The sequence below is a fragment of the Mesoplodon densirostris genome, chromosome 12 (genome assembly GCF_025265405.1).
Source record: "Mesoplodon densirostris isolate mMesDen1 chromosome 12, mMesDen1 primary haplotype, whole genome shotgun sequence".
Taxonomy (NCBI): domain Eukaryota; kingdom Metazoa; phylum Chordata; class Mammalia; order Artiodactyla; family Ziphiidae; genus Mesoplodon; species Mesoplodon densirostris.
Window position 1 is genome coordinate 46,317,802 of NC_082672.1, and position 16,927 is coordinate 46,334,728.

Below are 16,927 nucleotides of genomic sequence, written 5' to 3' on the forward strand. Positions count from 1 at the left end.
CATTCGCATCGGGACCCAGGGGAAGGAGCAATGACCCCATAGGAGACTGAAACAGACCTACCTGCTGGTGTTGGAGGGTCTCCTGTGGAGGCGGGGAGCAGCTGTGGCTCACCAAGGGACAAGGACACTGGCAGCAGAAGTTCTGTGAAGTACTCCTTGGTGTGAGCCCTCCCAGAGTCCGCCATTAGCCACACCAAAGAGCCCAGGTTGGCTCCAGTGTTGGGTCACCTCAGGCCAAACAACCAACAGGGCAGGAACCAAGCCCCACCCATCACCAGTCAAGCAGATTAAAGTTTTACTGAGCTCTGCCCACCAGAGCAACAGCCAGCTCAACCTACCACCATTCCCTCCCATCAGGAAACTTGCTCAAGCCTCTTAGATAGCCTCATCCACGACAGGGCAGACAGCAGAAGTAAGAAGAACTACAATCCTGCAGCCTGTGGAAGAAAAACCACATTCACAGAAAGATAGACAAGATGAAAAGGCAGAGGGCTATGTACCAGATGAAGGAACAAGATAAAACCCCAGAAAAACAACTAAATGAAATGGAGATAGGCAACCTTCCGGAAAAAGAATTCAGAATAATGATAGTGAGGATGGTACAGGACCTTGGAAAAAGAATGGAGGCAAAAATCAGGAAGATGCAAGAAATGTGAACAAAGACCTAGAAGAGGGCTTCCCTGGTGGCGCAGTGGTTGAGAGTCCACCTGCCGATGAAGGGGACACAGGTTCGTGCCCTGGTCTAGGAAGATCCCACATGCCGTGGAGCGGCTGGGCCTGTGAGCCATGGCCGCTGAGCCTGCACGTCCGGAGCCTGTGCTCCGCAGCGGGAGAGGCCACAGTAGTGAGAGGCCCATGTACTGCAAAAAAAAAAAAAAAAAAAAAGACCTAGAAGAATTTAAGAACAAACAAACAGTGATGAACAATACAACAACTGAAATGAAAACTACACTAGAAGGAATCAATAGCAGAATAACTGAGGCAGAAGAACGGATAAGTGACGAGGAAGACAGAATGGTGGAATTCACTGCTGTGGAACAGAATAAAGAAAAAAGAATGAAAAGAAATGAAGACAGCCTAAGAGACCTCTGGGAAACATTAAACACAATGACATTCACATCATAGGGGTCCCAGAAGGAGAAGAGAGAGAGAAAGGACCCGAGAAAATATTTGAAGAGATGATAGTCAAAAACTTCCCTAACATGGGAAAGGAAATAGCCACCCAAGTCCAGGAAGCTCAGTGAGTCCCATACAGGATAAACCCAAGGAGAAACATGCCAAGACATATAGTAATCAAATAGGCAAAAGTTAAAGGCAAAGAAAAATTATTGAAAGCAACAAGGGAAAAATGACAAATAACATAAAAGAGAACTCCCAGAAGGTTAACAGCTGATTTATCAGCAGAAACTCTACAAGCCAGAAGGGATTGGCATGATATAATTAAAGTGATGAAAGGGAAGAACCTACAACCAAGATTACTCTACCCAGCAAGGATCTCATTCAGATTTCATGGAGAAATCAAAAGCTTTACAGACGAGCGAAAACTAAGAGAATTCAGCACCACCAAACCAGCTCTACAACAAATGCTAAAGGAACTTCTCTAAGTGGGAAACACAAGAGAAGAAAAGAACCTACAAAAACAAACCCCAAAAAATTAAGAAAATGGTAATAGGAACATACATATTGAAAATTACCTTAAATGTGAATGGATTAAATGCTCCAACCAAAAGACACAGGCTTGCTGAATGGATACAAAAACAGGAGCCATATATATGCTGTCTACAAGAGACCCACTTCAGACCTAGGGACACATATAGACTGAAAGTGAGGGGATGGAAAAAGATATTCCATGGAAATGGTAATCAAAAGAAAGCTACGGTAGCAATATTCATATCAGATAAGATAGACTTTAAAATAAAGAATGTTACAAGAGACAAGGAAGAACACTACATAATGATCAAGGGATCAATCCAAGAAGATATAACAATTATAAATATATATTCACCCAACATAGGAGCACCCCAATACATAAGTCAACTGCTAGCAGCTATAAAACAGGAAATCGACAGTAACACAATAATAGCAGGGGACTTTAACACCTCACTTACACCAATGGACAGATCATCCAAAATGAAAGTAAATAAGGAAACAGAAGCTTTAAATGACACAATAGACCAGACAGATTTACTTGATATTTATAGGACATTCCATCCAAAAACAGCAGATTACACTTTCTTCTCAAGTGTGCATGGAACATTCTCCAGGATAGGTCACATCCTGGGTCAAAAATCAAGCCTCAGTAAATTTAAGAAAATTGAAATCATATCAAGCATCTTTTCTCACCAAAATGCTATGAGATTAGAAATGAATTACAGGGGGAAAAAGTAAAAAACACAAACACATGGAGGCTAAATAACACATTACTAAGTAACCAAGAGATCACTGAAGAAATCAAAGAGGAAATCAAAAAATACCTAGAGACAAATGACAATGAAAACATGATGATCCAAAACCTATGGGATGCAGCAAAAGCAGTTCTAAGAAGGAAGTTTATAGCTATACAAGCCTACCTCAAGAAACAAGAAAAATCTCAAATAAACAATCAAACCTTACACCTAAAGGAACTAGAGAAATAAGAACAAACAAAACCCAAAGTTAGCAGAAGGGAAGAAATCATAAAGATCAGAGGAGAAATAAATGAAATAGAAACAAAGAAAACAATAGCAAAGATTAAAAAAACTGAAAGCTGGTCCTTTGAGAAGATAAACAAAATTGATAAACCATTAGCCAGACTCAGCAAGAAAAAAACAGAGAGGACTCAAATCAATAAAATTAGAAATGAAAAAGGAGAAGTTACAATAGACACCACAGAAATACAAAGCATCCTAAGAGACTACTACAAGCAACTCTATGCCAATAAAATGGACAACGTGGAAGAAATGGACAAATTCTTAGAAAGGTATAACCTTCCAAGACTGAACCAGGAAGAAATAGAAAATATGAACAGACCAATCACAAGTAATGAAATTGAGACTGTGATTAAAAATCTTGCAACAAACAAAACTCCAAGACCAGATGGCTTCATAGGTGAATTCTATTAAACATTTAGAGAAGAGCTAACACCCATCCTTCTCAAACTCTTCCAAAAAATTGTGGAGGAAGGAACACTCCCAAACTCATTCTATGAGGCCACCATCACCCTGATACCAAAACCAGACAAAAATACTAAAAAAAAAAGAAAATTACAGACCAATATCACTGATGAATATAGATGCAAAAATCCTCAACAGGGCTTCCCTGGTGGCGCAGTGGTTGCGAGTCCGCCTGCCGATGCAGGGGACGTGGGTTCGTGCCCCGGTCTGGGAAGATCCCACATGCCGCGGAGCAGCTGGGCCCGTGAGCCATGGCCGCTGAGCCTGCGCATCCAGAGTCTGTGCTCCGCAATGGGAGAGGCCACAGCAGTGAGAAGCCCACGTACTGCAAAAAAAAAAAAAAAAAAAAAAAAATCCTCAACAACATACTAGCTAACATAATCCAACAACAAATTCAAAGGATCATACACCATGATCAAGTGGGGTTTATCCCAGGAATGCAAGGTCTCTTCAATATATGCAAATTAATCAATGTGATACACCATATTAACAAATTGAAGAATAAAACCATATGATCATCTCAATAGATGCAGAAAAAGCTTTTGACAAAAGTCAACACCCATTTATGATAAAATCTCTCCATAAAATGGGCATAGAGGGAACCTAGTTCAACATAATAAAGGCCATATATGACAAACCCACAGCAAACATCATTCTAAATGGTGAAAGCATTTCCTCTAAGATCAGGAACAAGACAAGGACGTCCACTCTCACCACTATTATTCAACATAGCTTTGGAAGTCCTAGCCACGGCAATCAGAGAAGAAAAAGAAATAAAATGAATCCAAATTGGAAAAGAAGAAGTAAAACTGTCACTGTTTGCAGATGATATGATACTATACATAGAGGATCCTAAAGATGCCACCAGAAAACTACTAGAGCTAATCAATGAATATGGTAAATTTGCAGGATACAAAGTTAATGCACAGAAATCTCTTGCATTCCTATACACTAATGATGAAAAATCTGAGAAAGAAATTAAGGAAACACTTCCATTTATCATTGCAGCAAAAAGAAGAAAATACCACGGAATAAACTTACCTGGGGAGACAAAAGACCTGTATGCAGAAAACTATACGACACTGATGTAAGATAATTAAAGATGATACCAGCAGATGGAGAGATATATCATAACATGTTCTTGGATTGGAAGAATCAATATTTTGAAAATGATTCTACTACCCAAAGCAATCTACAGATTCAATGCAATCCCTATCAAATTACCAATGGCATTTTTTACAGGACTAGAACAAAAAAACTTAAAATTTGTATGGAGACACAAAAGACCCCAAATAGCCAAAGCAGTCTTGAGGGAAAAAAACAGAGCTGGAGGAATCGGACTCCCTGACTTCAGACTATACTACAAAGCTACAGTAATCAAGAGAATATGGTACTGGCACAAAAACAGAAACATAGATCAATGGAACAGGATAGAAAGCCCAGAGATAAACCCACGCACCTATGGTCAACTAATCTATGACAAAGCAGGCAAGGATATACAATGGAGAAAAGACAGTCTCTTCAGTATGTGGTGCTGGGAAAACTGGACAGCTACATCTAAAAGAATGAAATTAGAACACTCCCTAACACCATACACAAAAATAGACTCAAAATGGATTAGAGACCTAAATGTAAGACCGGGCACTATAAAACTCTGAGAGGAAAACATAGGAAGAACACTCTTTGACATAAATCACAGCAAGATATTTTTTGATCCACCTCCTAGAGTATTGGAAGTAAAAACAGAAATAAACAAATAGGACCTAATGAAACTTAAAAGCTTTTGTACAGGAAAGGAAACCATAAACAAGATGAAAAGACAACCTTCAGAATGGGAGAAAATATTTGCAAACGAATCATCAGACAAAGGATTAATCTCCAAAATATATAAACAGCTCATGCAGCTCAATATTAAAAAAACAAACAACCCAGTCCAAAAATGGGCAGAAGACCTAAATAGACATTTCTCTAAAGAAGACATACAGATGGCCAAGAAGCACATGAAAAGGTGCTCCACATCACTAATTATTAGAGAAATGCAAATCAAAACTACAGTGAGGTATCACCTCACACCAGTTAGAGTGGGCATCATCAGAAAATCTACAAACAACAAATGCTGGAGAGGGTGTAGAGAAAAGGGAACCCTCTTGCGCTGTTGGTGGGAATGTAAATTGATACAGCCACTATGGAGAACAGTATGGAGGTTCCTTAAGGAGCTAAAAATAGAATTACCATATGACCCAGCAATTCCACTACTGGGCATATACCTAGAGAAAACCATAATTCAAAAAGGCACATGCACCCCAATGTTTATTGCAGCACTATTTATAATAGCCAGGTCATGGAAGCAACCTTAATGCCCATTGACAGACGAATTGATAAAGAAGATATGGCACATATATACAATGGAATATTATTCAGCCATAAAAAGCAATGAAATTGGGTCATTTATAGAGACGTGAATGGATCTAGAGACTGTCATTCAGAGTGAAGTAAGTCAGAAAGAGAAAAACAAATATCGTATATTAACACATATATGTGGAACCTAGAAAATGGTACAGATGAATCGGTTTGCAGCACAGAAATATAGACACAGATGTAGAGAACAAATGTATGGACACCAAGGGGGGAAAGCATCGGGGGGTGGGGGTTTTGGTGTGATGAATTGGGTGATTGGGATTGACATGTATACACTAATACGTATAAAATGGATAACTAATAAGAAAAAAATAGAGTAGATTATTACAGCTCTTGATTATCTGATAACAATATTCATAAGATGCCCTCTTCTACAACTCCACTTCCCTACTCACTAATGGGTATTGGTCTTAAATTTTCTTTTTTTTTTTTTTTTCCAGTTGTAGCATCTCCCTAAAGGTTATCAGATATCCTAACAGAGCGATAGTAAAGCAAGACCTTCAGCTCTTTCAGATATTATACATTAATCTCCATAAACATTTTCTCCCCCTTTTCAATCTACCCTGGTTTTACCCTTTGAAGTCTGTATCTTAAACTCAAATCCAAGAATGGCATTTCAAAGCTTAACATCATTCAATGGCTATTATCCACGTTGCACCTTCTTTATCTAGAAAGGTGGTATGAGAAAGCTCTTGAACTAAAATGTGAAACTTGTACCAGCTAAATCAAATAATCAAATGGGAGCAATAACATTAACACTGCCAACTCAAATAAGTTAATATATTTGGTAAAAGTGGTTATATTTAATAGTTTGTATTGTCAGCAAAAGGAAAAAGTCATTGGTTATATATGAACTTTTCACTCAAATGATTCACTAACCTGCTAAACAGAGTGTTTGAGAGCATCGAGAATATTCTAAGCACCTGTCTAAGAAGTAGATATTTAACAGTAAATAAGATAGACATGGTCTTAGGCTTCATGGAGCTTACAGTCTTTAAATAAAGAGACAGTGGCATCACTATATGACAGGGACTTGGATTGGAGAGAACAGGGTTCTACAGGCTCTAGAGAAAGGACACCTAGAGAGAGAACTGTCAGAGAGATCTTCCTGAAGGAAGTGACATCCAAGCTGAGATTGAAAAGAAGAGGAGAAATTAGCCAAGTGATCTAGGCAGAGGAGCAAGAACCTGACGTAGTCAAGGAATTGGAAGAAGGTCTGGGTGAATGAGTGAGCAAGGGCAGGGTGGAATGGAGACAGATGAGGCTGGAGAGCAGCCAGGACCCTGTCCTGCAAGGTCACAGTCAGGGACACAGGATTGGAAGCAGTTTGCTGACTGGAGGTACCTGTGGGTATCCAAGTGAGGTTCCAATAGGCAGAGCCTGCACTGCCAAAAAATGAGGGATGGTTTGGTTTTGAAATTTGTAATTTAGTAGGTAACTTGTAAGTATAATGAAGAAGCAGTTAAATTTCTTGAGATTTCCTGGCTAGTTTTCTAGAAAAATTCTTTGACTTATCTCCTGCTACTTATTTATATTTCACTGCATGCTATATCTGTAGCTCTGTTTCTCAACAAATTTCAGAATTGTATGCTTAAAACATATTTTATTGATGAGTTGAAGTTTCCTATTCTAATTACTCATCTTCATTGTCTCTTTCTTCAACCAGAAATTTATATAATTAAAATGTTGTGTCCTGCCATGAAGAAGTACAAAAATAGAAAATATAACCGTCTATAGTAGTACACTGAGAGTCGATTCTGTGGTAGTTTAATTCCCCATGCTTGTCAAAAGTTGTTAAAACATTGCTTGCCTTTTTTGAATATAAAATGTGGGCAGACATGTACTCATATATCAAAAAATGACACTTTGTCAAAGAGGGCTTTCATGGGAAAATGTTCTGAATAAAATGTTTTCTTTCTAAAGGAACCCAACCTGTTTAACATTCCAAAGCAAACACAAAAGCGCACAAAATGCCTGAACTTACTGTCAGTCACAACAGTCAGTTTCATTTATTCTTTAATACTTTTTTCTTATATACCAAAAATTGTTCCTCCAAAAGAACTATCAGTTTTATTCCATGATAACCCTGGTTTGAAGTAACATAAAAGTAGCTCTGACCCTCCTCAAAATGGATTCTTTTCAGATTTACTAGCACTTCTAATAGTATGAAGATGATATGGTTGGCTATGTCTACCGTAAGACCCAATGTAATTATATGTGAAGCAACAATTCCCTTATCTATTAGGAACACTTGCTGCGGCTAACTGCATTTCACTGTCTGGCAGATGAAATGCTGAATTAAAATCTCAAACTAGTTTCTCAAGGTTTTTTTTCCCCAGTCATTTAAAAAATCTTTTAGCCTAGGGGAAGATGGTAGCCAGAAAAGAATGGAAAACAGTTGGTATTTAAAGGCCTGAGCAAGATGAACAAAGCAGATGTACCTTCCTGGTTCTCAAATAGTCCCTCTCCATTGTGATTACTTTGAGACAGTTACAATCCTTTGGACTTTCTGAGGATGTTTGGAGTTAAGATAATGGTTGATAGTTGAAATGATAAATGGTAAATCAATACATAATTGGCTTTGATCACAATCCATATTGTCTTATCTAAGCAGGAGGGATATTAGTATGTTACTTACATTCTTTGCCTAAGTCTAGCTCTTGAGTAATAATATCTATTGTTCATTGTTTAGGGAACCAGGGAGAAGGACTGAAAGAAACAGAAGCAGATGGAATTTGAGGTAATTGAGGTACAGTATAGCTTAAAGGCATCCTGGAATGCCACATAATAGTACTAGTGTGAAAAGAGGAGAAATATTCTACACAGCTTCACTTGATGTGTAAGCTGAGTCAGATTTTATGTTCTGAATTAAAATTCCTAAAGGGTCGGGGCCAGGGGTGGAGAAGAGTGCAGATGGTGTGAGCGAATGTTAGAGAATGGCAGAAACAGATTCCCCCAACTATAAGCATTCATTGGAGAGTAGAAGGCCCAGGTTTTAATAAAATGTTAGAAAATTCTGCATATATTGGTATGAAAAGATATTAATATTGGGAAGAACAGATTTTGGTTACTAATAGGCAAGCCAAATGTGTTACCTTCACCTTTTAATTAAGTTATATATATATCATGTTGTCTGTTTAAATAGAAGTTAAAATCAGAATGTATTATCAGACTGACACAAAGGAAGTTTTGTTACACACTTATGAATCATCTGCTAAAAACAGTGGTTCCTCCTAAATGTATTAAGGCCAAAATTAATTTATATTTAGATCCCTTTAAAGTTTAAATAATCATATCCTGTCTATAGACTATTTTTGCCTAGGAGGTTAAAGTATATGTCACATGTATAAAGGAAACATCAATGGCATATCAATATTTGATTATACTACATGTTAGCCATGCCAGAGACCCTGCAGTCATACCTAATATAAACGGCTCACTCTGGGTTCACAACTGAAACAAACCAAAGATACAAACTGATCCTGATTTATTTATTTATTTATTTTTTTTTTTATTTTTTTTTTTTTTTTTTTTTTTTTTTTTTTTTTTTTTTTTTGCTGTACGCGGGCCTCTCACTGCTGTGGCCTCTCCCGTTGCGGAGCACAGGCTCCGGACACACAGGCTCCGCGGCCATGGCTCGCGGGCCCAGCCGCTCCGCGGCATGTGGGATCTTCCGGGATCGGGGCACGAACCCGTGTCCCCTGCATCGGCAGGCGGACTCTCAACCACTGCACCACCAGGGAAGCCCCTGATTTATTTTAATATTAAAATCTTACAGCACTTTTTAAGCTATTTTATAAATTAATTTCAAAATGGATGAGGCAGTAACATTGAGGTTTAGCTAATTATGTTTAAATTAAATATAAGCATTTAAAATAACCATTTTAATTAAATACAAGACTCGGGCAACTAATCATTAAAAGTGGAATTGGTAACTTGAGATTTATCACTCTGAAACCACTTGTACCACATATCTAATGAGTTCTTTCCTCTACTTCAATGGAAGATAAAATGTATCTCCCCAAAGTGGCTGCTAATAAAAGATTACCCTTTCTTGGGTCATGGTTGTCAATTTGATATTGAATCAGAGCAAAAATGTCTACTTGCATGCACAACTGTAGTTACTATTTGCTAAACCATTTTCAACTTGACTTATATTTTAGTTCTATAAGTGCCTAAGAAAACCCCTAATAATTGTAATACAATTTATTACTGCAAAAGAAAATGGATATATTTTGGTTGAAATTTTTTATAATTTTTATAGAGGAGACTCTGAGGAAGAAGAAAATCTAAATAATTTTGTGATTTAATTTTTTTAATTAAAATGATGTATTGCAATTTCAATTGCAGTTGAATTTGAGGAATAACACTGAATAGCTTCATTTTATAAATATACTTCAAACTTTATATTTGTAAGAATATACAAATGTGTTGCTATATTCAAATTTGTATATAAAAATATGTATTTATTTAAAGAAATCATTGGCTTGTTCTTTTTCTTATGTTTCAGTCTTTATTTTTTTATTAAATTATAGTTGATTTATCTATTTAGTTATTTAGTTAATTATTTTATTTATTTAGTGTTTTTGTTTCTTCAGATATATGTCCAGGAATGGAATTGCTGGATCGTATGGTAGTTCTAGTTTTAGTTTTTTGAGGAACCTCCATACTGTTTTCTATAATGACTACACCAGTTTACATTCCACCAACAGTTTACTAGGGTTCCCTTTTCTCCACATTGGCTAGTTCCTATACTACAATGTAACTATCATTTAGCACATTTACCCTGACACATTGTAAGTGCTTAATAAATGTTTGTAAATTGAGTGAATAAATATGTTGATATATTTTATAAAACGTCTTTTAAAAGATTCTGTTTTAAAACCATTTATTGCTATACCTTACCTTCTACTTTAACCTGCTCTATTAGAATAGCTGATAAAGCTGAAGTGCATCTACTTACATCTTTGAAGGCAGTGTGTTTTTCTATTATCTATTGCTTTTCTGTGTTCTGGAAGTAGCACAAATGTTAAGAATCTAAAAGAGAGCAGGGCCTCTGCTGGCTGAGAGAGGGTGATTTAAAGGCAAGTTAGCTTGTTTTGTTCCTTGTACTAAGTATCTACAATTACTGATTGTCACATTTTTCTTCTGCTGTAAAAACTGAACTAATTGAAGGTACTACCCTTAGGGGACGAATTCTACAGTGTAATGAATGTTGAGTGCCCTCTTGAGTTTAGCATGTTAATTATTCATAATTATAATGATTTCTGTTTATTTGGGAACTTTAGAAATAATTCTGGTTTATCAAAACAAATTGAGAAACAGAGTAGTTGAGGCTTTGTTTTGTTTTATTTTATATTGAGGTCTCAGAAGGTGTATGAACATGCCAAGAAGTTCTCTGAGCAATGGAGCCAGTTTTCTGGCTAATAAGTGGATACTATTGATGTGTGCCATGTCCTGAAATAACTGAATGAACTTTACTCATTCTCTGGTTTCTCTAAAACTATTTGGGCAATATTGGGGTTGTGAGGGGAAGTGTTGACAAGGATTCAAATGGAAGAACTGGAAATAATGAATGAAAGCATGTTAATCAGAGAAGAAATACAATAGATTTGGTAGCTGGCTATTAGCCAAGTATATATAAAACTTTAAAGACTTTCCTTTTCTTGAAAGAGGTGTGTGTGTGTGTATGTGTGCTTTGCACTCTAAATATATTTGCATCCAGTGGACCCAAGTGAAAGATGGACATTCTGGCTATTTTGGACTGAATAATCTTTTTTGTGTGTGTGTGGTATGCAGGCCTCTCACTATTGTGGCCTCTCCCCTTGCGGAGCACAGGCTCCGGACGCGCAGGCTCAGAGGCCATGGCTCACGGTCCCAGCCGCTCCGCAGCATGTGGGATCCTCCCGGACCGGGGCACGAACCCTTGTCCCCTGCATCGGCAGGCGGACCCTCAACCACTGCGCCACCAGGGAAGCCCTGGACTGAATAATCTTTATGTCTACTATTATCAAATACATTTTAGTGTTAATGATGCATTAGGACTGGGCTCCTACAGTCTGTTTAGACTTCATATGCATTCTTAATAATAGCCTGAAATGACAATGAAATATTACTTTTTTTTTTTTTTTTTTTTTTTCGGTATGCGGGCCTCTCACTGTTGTGGCCTCCCCCGTTGCGGAGCGCAGGCTCCGGACGCGCAGGCTCAGCGGCCATGGCTCACGGGCCCAGCCGCTCCGCGGCATATGGCATCCTCCCAGACCGGGGCACGAACCCGTATCCCCTGCATCGGCAGGCGGACTCTCAACCACTTGCGCCACCAAGGAGGCCCTGAAATATTACTTTTTAAAAAGGAGTTTGGCATTGCAAATCTGTTACATTGAAATTTTTTTTCATTTTCCCATCAATTTCTTTTTTCATCTTTCCAATACAACACTTTTTGTTTTAGAGCCATACATCTACTCTGCAGCTAGGGAATTACTCAGGTCTCCTAGTAATCTATATTCAACTTAGGAAGAAGCAGCAATTGCTTAATATATTCAAGTAGTAGCAAAGGTAAGAATGATTGATGGATAATCATCATATGGTTGTAAAAAGGTCAATATATAGCATTTTTTAAAAGAGTACATTTAACCACTCTCAACCTAAAATCATCAGCAACCAGATCAGAAACAAGAACATTACGTGAAAGTACATGTGGGTAGCCCCCAATTTACAAGTCCATCTCTGATCAAAGGGAATTAGCAAATGTGAGCTCTGTCCTTCATCAACGAATTGTTTGGGCTTCCCTTGGTGGTGCAGTGGTTGAGAATCTGCCTGCCAATGCAGGGGACATGGGTTCGAGCCCTGGTCTGGGAAGATCCCACATGCCACGGAGCAGCTAGCCCCGTGAGCCACAATTACTGAGCCTGCGCGTCTGGAGCCTGTGCTCCGCAACAAGAGAGGCCGCGATAATGAGAGGCCCGCGCACCGTGATGAGGAGTGGCCCCCACTTGCCGCAACTAGAGGAAGCCCTCGCACAGAAACGAAGACCCAACACAGCCATAAATAAATAAATAAAATTAAAAAAATACAAATTGTTTAATAAAAAGACTGGAAGTACTTTTAAAAAAAAAAAAAAGAAATGTTCTGATCATACCTGATATGCTTCTTCCAACACAAATTTTAACCACAGATATTGAGGAGTGGAGAGAAAAAAAAAAAAAAGACTAATGGGAAGATCACTTTGCCTCTGTCTCTACCCCCAGGTGCTAACAGAGCAGGGAACAAGCCAAAAGGACAGCAGTAGATGCGGAGAGGCCATGGAGCATCCACCAACCAGATAATCATCGCTGGAATAACTGGAGGTGTCTGAATGTAGGTATGTGTAGCAAAGACTTCTGTGTGTTCCTGCAATCCATCATCTATCTTTCCCATTCATGTTATGCACCCGCCGTCTCATCAGCCTTTTGAAAGCCCTACTTGGCAGAACTTGGAGGCATGCACATATGCACACAGCCACTCAGAAATGCAGGACGGCTCTCCAGCAGGAGGTCCTCTCTCCTCTGTGGGCTTTTAAAACATTCTACAGAATGACTTTAAACTGCCTCCGGATTCTGTAATCTCAACGTTCCCATATAGAAACATTTCCCACTGGCACTGAATCTTGTTTCCTGAGCACAGAAGGCCTTTGTCTTTGCTGTCCCACTATCTGAAATAACTTCCCCAAATCCTCTCTGCTGGTTTTAGTTCTGTTTTTCCTCCAAGACCTAAGTCAGGTTTCACGTACATGACAACATCTTGCTGATTCCCCATCCCAGTTCATTCCTTCCTTTCAAATGTGTGTTGGGCTTGTAGTCATACCTCTCCTCTGGCATTTGACAACTTCTATCATGTATGGTTGTTTCTCTCTTCATGCATCTATCCTGTTTTCTCAGTGTAGCTGTTTATTTCTGAAGAGGCAGGATCTGTTGCATTTTTGTATCAGAGTCCAGGACCAGGGGAAATGGGCTTGAAAAGAGCTACCATGATGGAGCGAGGCAACAAAGGGGAGTGGTCAAGAACACAGACTCGGGCCTCCCTGGTGGCGCAGTGGTTGAGAGTCCGCCTGCCGATGCAGGGGATACGGGTTCGTGCCCCGGTCTGGGAGGATCCCATATGCCGCGGAGCGGCTGGGCCCGTGAGCCATGGCCGCTGGGCCTGCGCGTCCGGAGCCTGTGCTCCGCAACGGGAGAGGCCACAACAGTGAGAGGCCCACATACCACAAAAAAAAAAAAAGAAAAAGAAAAAAAAAAAAAGAACACAGACTCTAGAGCAAGGCTGCCTGAGTTTGAGTTGCTGCCCAGCCAACTACTAGCTGTGTGACCTTGGCAAGGTTTTTTAAAAAACGTTCTATGGGGCTTCCCTGGTGGCACAGTGGTTATGAATCTGCCTGCCAATGCAGGGGACACGGGTTTGATCCCTGGCCCGGGAAGATCCCACATGCCGCAGAACAACTAAGCCTGTGTGCCACAACTACTGAGCCTGCGTGCCACAACTACTGAAGCCCACATGCCTAGAGTTATGGATAACTCTATGGATATGGAGTTATGGATAACTGATAGAGTTCAGTGCTTCTGTGGCAATCTCAGAATATTCTGCCTTGACCTTATTTTTATTTATTTTTTAACATCTTTATTGGAGTATAATTGCTTTACAATGGTGTGTTAGTTTCTGCTTTATAACAAAGTGAATCAGTTATACATATACATATGTTCCCATATCTCTTCCCTCTTGCGTCTCCCTCCCACCCACCCTCCCTATCCCACCCCTATAGGTGGTCACAAACCACCGAGCTGATCTCCCTGTGCTATGCAGCTGCTTCCCACTAGCTATCTATTTTACGTTTGGTAGTGTATATATGTCCATGCCACTCTCTCACTTTGTCACAGCTTACCCTTCCCCCTCCCCATATCCTCAAGTCCATTCTCTAGTAGGTCTGTGTCTTTATTCCCATCTTACTCCTGGTTTCTTCATGACCTTTTTTTTTTTTTTCCTTAGGTTCCATATATATGTGTTAGCATACGATATTTGTTTTTCTCTTTCTGACTTCACTCTGTATGACAGACTCTAGGTCCATCCACCTCACTACAAATATCTCAATTTCATTTCTTTTTATGGCTGAGTAATATTCCATTGTATATATGTGCCACATCTGCCTTGACTTTAATCCAGAATGTGTGGAGATTTGAAGTTATCTCAAACATACTTTTAAGGCCGCCGTCATTTGTGATCTCAAGAAGTTGATCCTCTTCTAGCACAAAGTCAATTCGCCTGGCTTATTCACAAATGGGTCGCGGATCCATTCCTTCCCAGTTTGGGAGTCTTTTGTGGTTGGGAAGTAATGCTCAGACTCTTTTGTAAGCTGAAATAGGTGATCGTGCACCAGCTAGGAGAAAGAAGTCCCTGGCTCAGTCTTTTTCAAAATCTTTGCTAATGTTTACAACATGTCAAAAATCCCAATGTTCACTCATTGCCCTCATAATTCCAGTTTGGCTTTGAATGCAGCCACTTTATCTGGTGACTTGAATACAGCTGTCATTCTCCCCTGAAGTGACAGATTGAGCTCGTTGAGTAGGTTGAATATGTAACACAAGTAAGCAAGTTTTGTGACCCATTTCTGTGTCACTGAAATGTGCTGCCAGTGGTGACTATTTTTCTAAAAGGAATCTCTGGAGCAGCTCTTGTAACTCAAAAACTCTGACAAGTGATCTACCTTTAGAAAGCCATCTCACTTCTGTGTATAAGAGAAGACGTGTGCTCTGCATCCATCTCCTCATAGGGCTGCGCGAACAGATGTGAGTTAAGGGCATGTACTTTAATGTGGTTGATCATTTTAATCACATCCTGCAAAACGTTGTTAAGTTCAGGTGACATTTTTTAGCTAGCCAGCATTTCTCTATGGATGACACAGTGCATAGACTCACATTCAGAAACGACCTCTTTGACCCAAGTAGTGAAACCAAAAAGCTGTCCAGTCATGGCAGCTGCTCCATCCACGCATATACCGACACAAAATGACCAATTCAGCTTTCCTGATATGTAATCATTCAAAGACTTGAATAGTTCTGTAGCTGTGGTGTTGGTTGGGAACAAAAGTGCACATAACATATCCTCATGCACATCCTCCTGAAAAATATATGGCACAAAAACAAGCATTGTTGCCCTGTTGTCAACATCGGTAGACTCGTCAAACTGGATTACGTACCATGGTGACTCATTAATCCTCTCTAACAATTGTGCCTCAATATCCTCTGCTATTTCATCAGTTCGTCTAGTTATGGTGCTGCCGAGAGAGGAACACGTGCCACCCTTTGAACTGCAGCCTCTCCCAAAAGTTCGCGACAGATGTCCTTAGCAGCAGGCAGGATCAACTCTTCTCCAGTAGTAAAGGGCTTCTTAGCGTTAGCAATGCAGTTAGCCACTAAGAATGATGCTCTCAGTGCAGACATATCTGATGAAGTGGTGGCCTTCAATAATTGCTTCTGTTCTTTGTGTTCACTCTTTTTTCTTTTGAAAAACTCCAAAGTCTTGTCTTTTAATTCAGGGTGCTTGGTCTCCATGTGGCGAAAAAGTTTTGAAGGTTTCATGGCTTCATTGGATAGCCGGTTGCCACATATTATACAAAGCGGGCTTGGAGAATGTGAATCACCTGTTACAATGAACCCGTAATTTAAGTAGGACTCTTGGTATTTTCTTTTAAATGCAGCTTTCTTTTTGTTGGCAGTCTTAGACTCTTCTGCTGTCTCATCATTGGGTCTTTCCCCTTTTCAAAGAAGCTCTCCAGCAACGTTTGTTTTTTACTCTTTTTGGCTAGGGTTAGCTTGTGGGCTCACCAAAACTGTGAGCAAGTGTACAGTGTGGGAAAGAGGCTCGGATGGAAGAGATAAATAAAATAATGGGTGGGCCACGCATGGACTAAAATAAGTGTCGTATTCTGACTTAAAGCCTGCCACCAGATGCAGCTGTACAATTGAAGTACATCAACTCACTTGCCACTATAAAGCCTGCCACCAGATGCAGTTTCATTGTCACTTGCCACTCACTGATAGGGTTTTGATGTGTCTGCAAGCAGTTGATTTATTATGGTCTCTGTGCAGTCAGACCTCTCTGCTAATGATAATCTGTATTTGCAGCCACTCCCCAGCACTAGCATCACCACCTCAGCTCCACCTCAGATCATCAGGCATTAGAGTCTCATAAGGAGCACACAACCTAGATCCCTCGCATGCGCAGTTCACAGTAGGGTTCGTGCTCTTATGAAAATATAATGCCACCGCTGATCTGACAGAAGGCGGAGCTCAGGCGGTAATGTGAGAGATGGAGAGCGGCTGTAAATA

The 16,927-nt window shown here is 39.6% G+C and overlaps 1 protein-coding gene across 8 annotated transcripts in view; it reads left to right on the top strand.

Moving 5' to 3' along the window:
• The window catches only part of HS3ST5 (heparan sulfate-glucosamine 3-sulfotransferase 5), a 282,552-nt gene that overhangs the window by 157,438 nt on the left and 108,187 nt on the right, over nt 1-16,927 (top strand). For 3 of the 8 annotated variants that reach the window (XM_060114784.1, XM_060114780.1, XM_060114785.1), the window contains one exon: nt 12,818-12,930. The exons of 1 other annotated variant lie outside the window; for it this stretch is intronic. The gene's annotated coding sequence lies outside the window, so the exon portion shown is untranslated. Of the gene's footprint in view, nt 1-8,262; nt 8,320-12,817; nt 12,931-16,927 lie in introns of all 8 variants that reach the window. 4 more of the 8 variants (XM_060114782.1, XM_060114786.1, XM_060114783.1 and 1 more) reach the window with 3 other exon arrangements.